Raw genomic sequence first — 8128 nt, forward strand, 5'->3', positions numbered from 1 at the left:
TATAGATTTATATCAGTTTGAGGTGTCTTAGGTAGAAATTTCTTCATATTTTAGAGGTGAAACATGCAGGTTTTTCTTGTCTTTTCTCCCCCCTCCTCCTCCCCTTTACTTTTCTTCACCAGTATGAAGTGGAAATCCTTGTGGCTGAGTCAAAAACCACCTGGTGGTTTTGAAGATGGCTGTCTCCCTAATTAGTGGCCACTACAAATATCTTTTTAATTGACAGACTGGGAGATACATTCCCTCAAGGCCATCGTTACATAGTCCCTTAAGCAAAGGACGTAAAAAATGTAGAGAATCAATCAGTACAATTATTTTGTTAGGCCAGTAGGACTAAACTCACGACTATGAATACCTGAGTCGCTCTGTGTCCCACTAATCTGAAGTATAACCTGTTTATTTCATATTGACATGGACTATGAGTCTGTATGCAGTCATGTCTTGAAATAATTTCCTAAGCCATGAGCACTTGATTGTAAGTAAGTATGTTCTTGGTCATATCCTTGAAGAGCTAGTCAATGATGAAGAGAGGCAGCTTACTACAGAGTAATGGCTATTCTTTGAAATGGCCTTTGCTACTTGATTCTTGTGTTCATCTGACCAAGTAAATTTAGGATTGAATACTGTTTGCAGAAAGAATTGAGTTAGGGTTGTCCTCCTTGCTTTGGAATTTTGAGGTGGGACATGAAGGCGCATGCAGGCTTATAGACAGGAAGGGGACTGCTGTAGCTCCAAAGGCTCCAAAGGCTGGTCAAACAACTCTTCTTGTGGAGTGTCTGCTATTTTTGTAGGATGCTGTATATGTATCAATGTCATGTGTTAAAAGCAGGTATTCTTTGTCAGTGCAAACTACCATTTACTATAGATCTTGCCTTCCTAAATACATTTCCCTTTATATAATCTTGTGTGCAGATTATGCATACTTAAAAGAAACAACTTGTATGTTTATATGTTATAACAAGCCCAGTATTTACAGCTCATTTGCAAATTTTTCTTTTTTAAACTAGTGTTTCTTACTAATGCAGAGCAAAGCTATCATGAGCCTCAGGCACGAACAGCTGAAAGCACACACCTGATTCTCTCACTCATTCCTAGGCTGTATTTTTGTGGGATTAGCTGTGGCAGCATTTTGCGTAAGGCTGAAATTTGCCGTTTTGTAGGTTCACTGCGTTTGATTTTGAAAAGCTAGAATGGCACTCAGCTACTATGTGGTAGCCTTTTTCATCCATATTCAAATTTGAATAATTGCTGCAGTGACTTTCTACAATAATGTGTTCAGCATTAGGCATAAGGCTCTTTCTTTGCTTTTAGGTGGCTTGAGTGTTACTCCCCAGTTTCATCACTGCTTTGTTCTTCCACCTCAAACTGCTCACTGCAGCTGAGCAGTCTTGATACTGATTCCAGATCCTGATTAGAATATTACTGCTCAGAGAGTTTGGAGAGCAGATAGCTAGTTCTTTGTTGCCTGTTAAAGGAAACCTCTGTCCAGAGGTCAAAAACCAACAGAGCACAGGCTATGATGGGGCCAGCGTTTGTTGCACTGGCATTGGGTGTTAAAATATATGCAAATCTTTTCCCATTTAATAAAGGTTTATGTGGTAGGCATGGTCAAGTTAAAGCAACTCAGTGGCTGAGTGAATTTGTAGTTGAGAGAAGAAAAATATGAAGTAGGGCATTGTTATTCTTGGAATTGCTGCTTTGCTGGCAACTCCTCAGAGCTGTATTTACCTTTTTATACAGACGTTCCCCCTGGATTTATACACCGACAGCTTCTATGAGAACAGGAGGGATGTCATTGAGGCCAGACTCCAGCAGCTTCATGCAGCTTCCTCAGAGACGCTGGCAAAGTTGATCGCTGACACCTGGACCACTCAGGAGGGAAAAGCCGCAGCAGTAGTTAACTGGGGGCGTTTTAGTTCCCTCCAGCAAGTTCAGGTGAGGAACTGTTGTCCAGAATGAGCACTCCGTTTGATGAGGCTCGCCATCAAATCGTATATGGCCGTAGTGGGCTCACAGTTTGACTGAGGCGCTGAGCCAAGACTCATGGTGAGTGGTGGGACGGAGGAATTGAGTGGGGACTTCAGCACAGTTCTCCCTAATCCCAAGTACTGTTATTTTTTCCTGATATGGTCACTTTTCCTGTACCAGTAGTTGGGAAAACAGCAGGGATATTGCTGTAGGTAACATCTACTTAAGTAAAGTAAGTAAGTTTCTTGTTACATGTGACTAAACAAAAAGCTGAGATGGGCCCCAGAATATTCTTGTGAGAGTTGGGAAATGGCTGTACAGGAAATGACATTAAAAAAAAAAAAAAAAGAAAGGCCAACTACCAAAATGTCTCTTACAGAGCCTTGTCTCTTGCCTTGGAGGAATGTTTCTGAGTGGTGTTTTTAGGCGACTTTCCAAAGATCTACGCCATTGCAGAGGGGGACTTCCTGACCTGGTTGTGTGGCGTACTCACACGAATCACTTTAAGGTATTTGGGACATCATGGAAGTACTCAGTGCTCAGCTGATCTTGCCCTTAGGTATAAAACCTTCCAGTTGTCAGCCCATACAAACTGTACTTTCTTGTTGTGGTGGAGTTAAATCTGCTGCTCATCTGCCCAGCAGCTAAGGCAAGTAGTGGGTGTATCTATCTGCCATTTCATCACATTTTGCTGTAGCTTTAATGGGTGTAGTGAGAAGCAGCAAGGGCGGGGGGGGCTAGGTATTGTTGTAGAATAAGTCTTCGATTAAAAGTCCTGTAAAGCAACTGTTGCTAATCAGTCCTACACGTTCTGACTGTTGTTAGCAAAGGGTTGCTAATGTCACCACTTGCACAAAAAACAGAATATATGCGACTACAACTATGTCTGCCACAAAAATTGAGTGAATAATAATGGTTTGTGTCTTGCATGGTAGTGGAGCAGGCACTAGCAGACTATTGGACATCTTGGCTGCTGGCGCAACTTGTTACGTGTTTATAAAACAAACACATCTGAATAGCAGAATTTAGTTCTCTAGAATATCTGAATAAGGTGCTGTCAGTATCAGCTGGAAGAGGTGACGCTGCAGATGATCGATTTTTGAGTATGTGGTATCTTCATTCACTAGTGCCTCTGTCTGTGTTTTGGTTACTATATAAAAGGCCATTCTCTTACAGTTAAACTTTGGAACGTAGGTTAGTAATTTAGCACCCACTGGGCCTTCCGTTGTGCTAAACCTGTATTATTTTTGTTGCAATTAACCGCCATAAAAGAATATTTGTAGTAGTCTGTGGGAGCTAATGATCTTTCAGTTCCTCTAGAGGCACACTACTAATCGTCATCCACATTTCTTTTCTTTGTAGCTGGTGGAAGTGAAAGGTCCCAATGATCGCCTGTCCCCCAAGCAGATAATCTGGCTGAGTGAACTGAAGAAGCTGGGTGCTGCAGTGGAAGTTTGTCACGTGCAAGCCGTTGGAGGCAAGAGTAAACGCTTCAGTTGACAACAGAGGTCCTGAGCATGTGGGTAACTAACTTGGGTGTTTTTAAAGGAACCAGTGTGACACACGCTCCTGGCTGCTGCTTATTAAAAGTAAAGTAGTTTCTTCTAAAATTACGGCTTCTTGGAACACTACTGTAGTTATTTTTAGCACAAAACATTCTTAAAATGTTTGAAAAGACTGTCAGTACGATTTACTGTGCGTCACTTTCTGTTCTGAAGAACAAAGCCTTTCTCTTCTATATAACTAACTTACTCCGCAAACTGTAATCTAGGGTTTTTGCGCAATAAAGAGAAACAGCTGCAGTAACACTGGTACCAACTGAGAACATCCTCTACAATAAAAAAAAAAAAAAAAAAAAATGTGGTGCATCAAGTTCTGATCATTTCCATGTTGCCTGTGCAGCCTGTGTTCATTATGTTGTGCAGGGTTAGCACCTTGCCAGGATTGTCAGGATCAGCATGGCTCTCTAACTGTCCCTACTTTTTATTACATATTTCAGTTTTATATAAAAAGAAATGCATCTGGTCAACGATGGCATAGGGTAAGGCATAAAACTCCTTTTTTAAGTGCGGTTTTAATGTGCTGCTATATATGACAGGATAATTTATTTAACAGCTCCTTGTGTTGTGGATATCTGTATAAAGGGGAAATCTTAGGGGTAGTAGACAGGAATCGTTCAGGGTCAAGACTGCACGCATTTAGTGTGTCGGTGTTGAGTGTAGTCTACTTGGCCCCACATAAATGGATGTGTTTTCTCATTCAGAAACAAGTCAGTCAACTGAAATGGAACCAAAAGGATGAGTTCTCTTCTAAGACACCAAAGTCCTGTGCGTTTGTCTCCAATATCTTTTCTATGGAATCTTCATTCTGATACCGAGTAAGGTTTGCTGATAGCAAAATTCTGCTTACTGTACAAACAGCAGACATTGTAATAGAATGTAGCGAGAAATTAAGATCATTTGCCCATCTTTTTTATTAATCATCTTTCTACAGCACAGTGTCCCTGCTTTTCTTGGGAAACAAACATACACAGCCCTGCTATTTTTTTTTTTAGAGGGAGTGAAAGAAACCGCCTGAAGTTTGCTGTGGAAAGGTATGAACATTTATTTAGTCTGATTTACTTCACATTCACAACTCAGCATCAGGATTTTATACTTCTCCTGGCACTGCTACTTTACTCAATAAATCATTATCAATCAGGCACAGAGGTTTTAGTTTCAGTTGAAATAGTGAACTCTAAGCCATCACAGCAACAGCATTAGAAACTTACTGCCTAGAGCAATTTGAGGTACAGCTTTCTGTCTCTTAGGTTAGAGGCACATTTAAGATTTCATCCTTCGCTTAAATACATGTTAGAAACTTTTTGGTTGTAATGTCTTTCCGTCTGAGCGTGCCAAAACCTTTACCCCACTTGCTACATTTTCATTAAAAATACAAGGCAGTTAATATCAAAGTGGTATTGCAGGCAGGTGCAGGCCTGGGTATACATATACATACAAACACCCACTTTTCAATGCGTTTCTGGAATGAAAGAAATTTCTTGGGTACAGGGCAGTAAATGGTGAATAGAGTTGTACTACCATGATCACAAAGTCTACAGTGAGCTCTACCTCACAGGAATTAATGACACTGAAGGTACACTTCTTCAGCCGTATCAACCAGCATTTCCTATTTCCCGCCTCGTGGTTTACAGTGTAGTACAAAAGTCATGATAACAACAGCCAGTAACAGCCAAAATAGTGCACGTTTTCTAGAAACAGACAAAAAAAATAAGCTTCTTGGTAGTTTTTCTACTCTTGCAACACCAAAATGGCATTAACAGTGTCTTGTTTTAAACAGTGAACAGAAATTAAGATTTGAAAATGTGTACATATATATACACACACACATACATATATATACACACTTGTATGTCAGTATTCTGTACACAGAAGTTAAAGATACATACTCACACCCCAAAATTGCTCTTGAAAGTTATTAAAGAAGGATGGTCAGAGCCGTCCCTACTGACTACAGTTACAGTAAGGCAACTGTGCAGAGTGGAGAATATTTTTAAATTAACATTTAGTACCTGTCTTTTGAAAGTGAATTAAAAAAAAAAATTAAGATGTTTAACATTGAGGAAGAAACAGCACACACAGGCACACGCGCGCACACACACACACGCGCACACACACACACACAGTAGTTGTTCCAGTTTCTCGGCAGGCAAGTCCCATGCGAACACAAGGAAGCAGAACCTTGTCTACATTTCCAGGGGAACGTGGCTGGCCCCCCCCCTTCCTCCCCACAGGAGGTGCCCCCGTCTCTCCTCCCCTGTGCTTGTTGCCATCTTGGCCTCTGCTTGCCTACCTCCCCTTTTGAACTGTGTAAATTTCTTTTTAACATCTGTTTGGCAAATAGGTATTTAGACAGGTTTTGTTCATTATAAAGGCATATTATTTTTAACTCAACTCCCTCCCATGCTATATATATAAAATACAAAGACCATCTGCAGCATCTGTACACATCTTAGAACTGAAATGTAAAAATGTCTGAAATCTCCTTATTAAAAGACAATCCTGTTTAAATATAGTACCCATTTTTTCCCCCAAAGGGTACTAGCCTAAACATTAATATTTTTTTATTCCACCAGCTGCCTGTGTGGAGCAATTTATTTACACATTTTTGGTACCTTTAAACCAAAAAAGTTATACTTTCAAGGAAAAAAAAAAAAGAAAAAGACACCATAGTTTTAACTGTAATTTTAAAATAAGAAAAAAGAATTGGTACCAAAAGACACTAAGCACACAGGTTGAGGTCTTTTATGTCAAGTATCAGGCTAGGGAAAGCAGTAAGCTAATGAAAAAAAAAAAAATCACAAAAGCAAACATTTTAATAATGACTTGAACAAGTTAGTTAGACGACTGCTCCAGCAAGCTTGTAAATAAACACAACTAGTTTGTGGACCATTTAACATGCTCAGACCATCCTGCAGCATAATTAGGCAATTGAGGTGAATACACGTTTTTTCCTCACAAACAGTTGACCAGAACCAAGCTGGCATTATGGCGTAACATGCATGTGCACATCCGCATGCAGACACATGGCCACATGCGTGCACGCGCGCGCACACACACACATTCGGCTGCTTTACATAAAAACAGGTTTTCAGGCATTTGGTTAGTTAAAAAAGGAAGCCTACCCCACCCCTCCCACCAGCCCACCTTTACCATGAAGCTGCCTGCGTACCCCCAGCAAACCAGTCACAGTGCAGGAAAGCAGCACAGCCCGTGCCCCCCTGCAGCTTTGTACGTTGGCTCATTTTGAGCCCGGGGAAAACAGGGTGCTGTACGCACTGGACTTTTCTAGCACAAAGCCTGCACCTGTAAGGCCACTCCAGATGCATATTCTCCAAAATAAATGCTTGAGCCATCTTGGACAGCCAAAACCCACACTATCATTTAGGCTGTGCTGAAGACCAGTTTGGTTTTACAAACAAAAGCAGAGCTCCAAATCCTGTCCCTCCCTGCCCTTTTTTAAACTCTAATGCATATTACCACCATACAGCTTCCCCCCGCCCCAGCCCCGATAACTGAGAATGGCTTCTAGTCTATCACATAAGGCCTTCGGTGCCTTCACTTGTGAGTCACACCTGAATTAGAGGCTTAATGTTGTTTCAATAACGTCTGTGTTTTGTGCAGAAATCGGATAATGTAAAATACAGCCTCACTGTTAAAGAGAAGGTAGTCACCAGCAGCCTTAACCTGTAAGAATGACACACGACCATTCCTCCACCCTCCCCGTATACTTCACTCTCTTGCTTTTCTCCCTGTGAATCTTGAGGCTTTTCCTGCCACAGCATCCAGGGGAGAGGTATCATTTAAAAGGTTTTAGAGCAAAGAGGAGGATTCTGCATTACGCAGAGGGAGGCTGTCGGATTTAATTCCCTCAAGCAATGCTCATCCATTGCACTGTCCATATGGACACACATGTATGTAAAAAGAAGGCACCACTAACCCCTCCTTCCAGCGCCTGCTTCCAAGGGACAACAGCAGGATTTGGCCTCTTGGAGCATGGCCTCCTTTCTGGAGCCCAGTAGGACTCGAGCATGAATTCTGCTGAAAGCTACTTCATCCTACAACAGGATGAGGAGAGGGTCTGCAGGGATCAGGATCCGTGCAGGGATATAATGGTGAGTATTTGAGGTGCTTATATAAAAATGTGAGGTGCTCATGAGACTTACAAACATGTTTACCCTTAAAGAGGAAAAAACCTGTTGTCTCTTGAGCTGGCTGCCTGCTGTTTCCAGAAACGGAGAGGGGGAAGTGGGGGATGGAACAAGAACCTACCGTAACTATCTAGTGTAAAAAGCTGGGGGGGTCAGCTGCATTAGAGTAATCTTGCTACTGTTTCCTCCCAATTAAAGGCACTTCTAGAGCTACTACAAGACCATTATCTACAGTAATAGTTAGAAGGTTAACAGTGCATTGTCCTGAAGTTGATTCCTATAGTCTAAAGTCAAACTCATAACGGAGAACACAAATCTGACTGTTAGTGAATATATTTTGGGGAGAGAAAGAAAAGGGAAACAAAGATCTGTCTCAAATGCTTATTTGAGACGCAGAACTCCAAATAATAAAGATCACATAGTTCAAATGTCTAGGAGAATGGAAGAAAC

Source organism: Phaethon lepturus, unplaced genomic scaffold, assembly GCF_000687285.1.
Source record: "Phaethon lepturus isolate BGI_N335 unplaced genomic scaffold, ASM68728v1 scaffold11868, whole genome shotgun sequence".
NCBI classification, from domain to species: Eukaryota; Metazoa; Chordata; class Aves; order Phaethontiformes; family Phaethontidae; genus Phaethon; species Phaethon lepturus.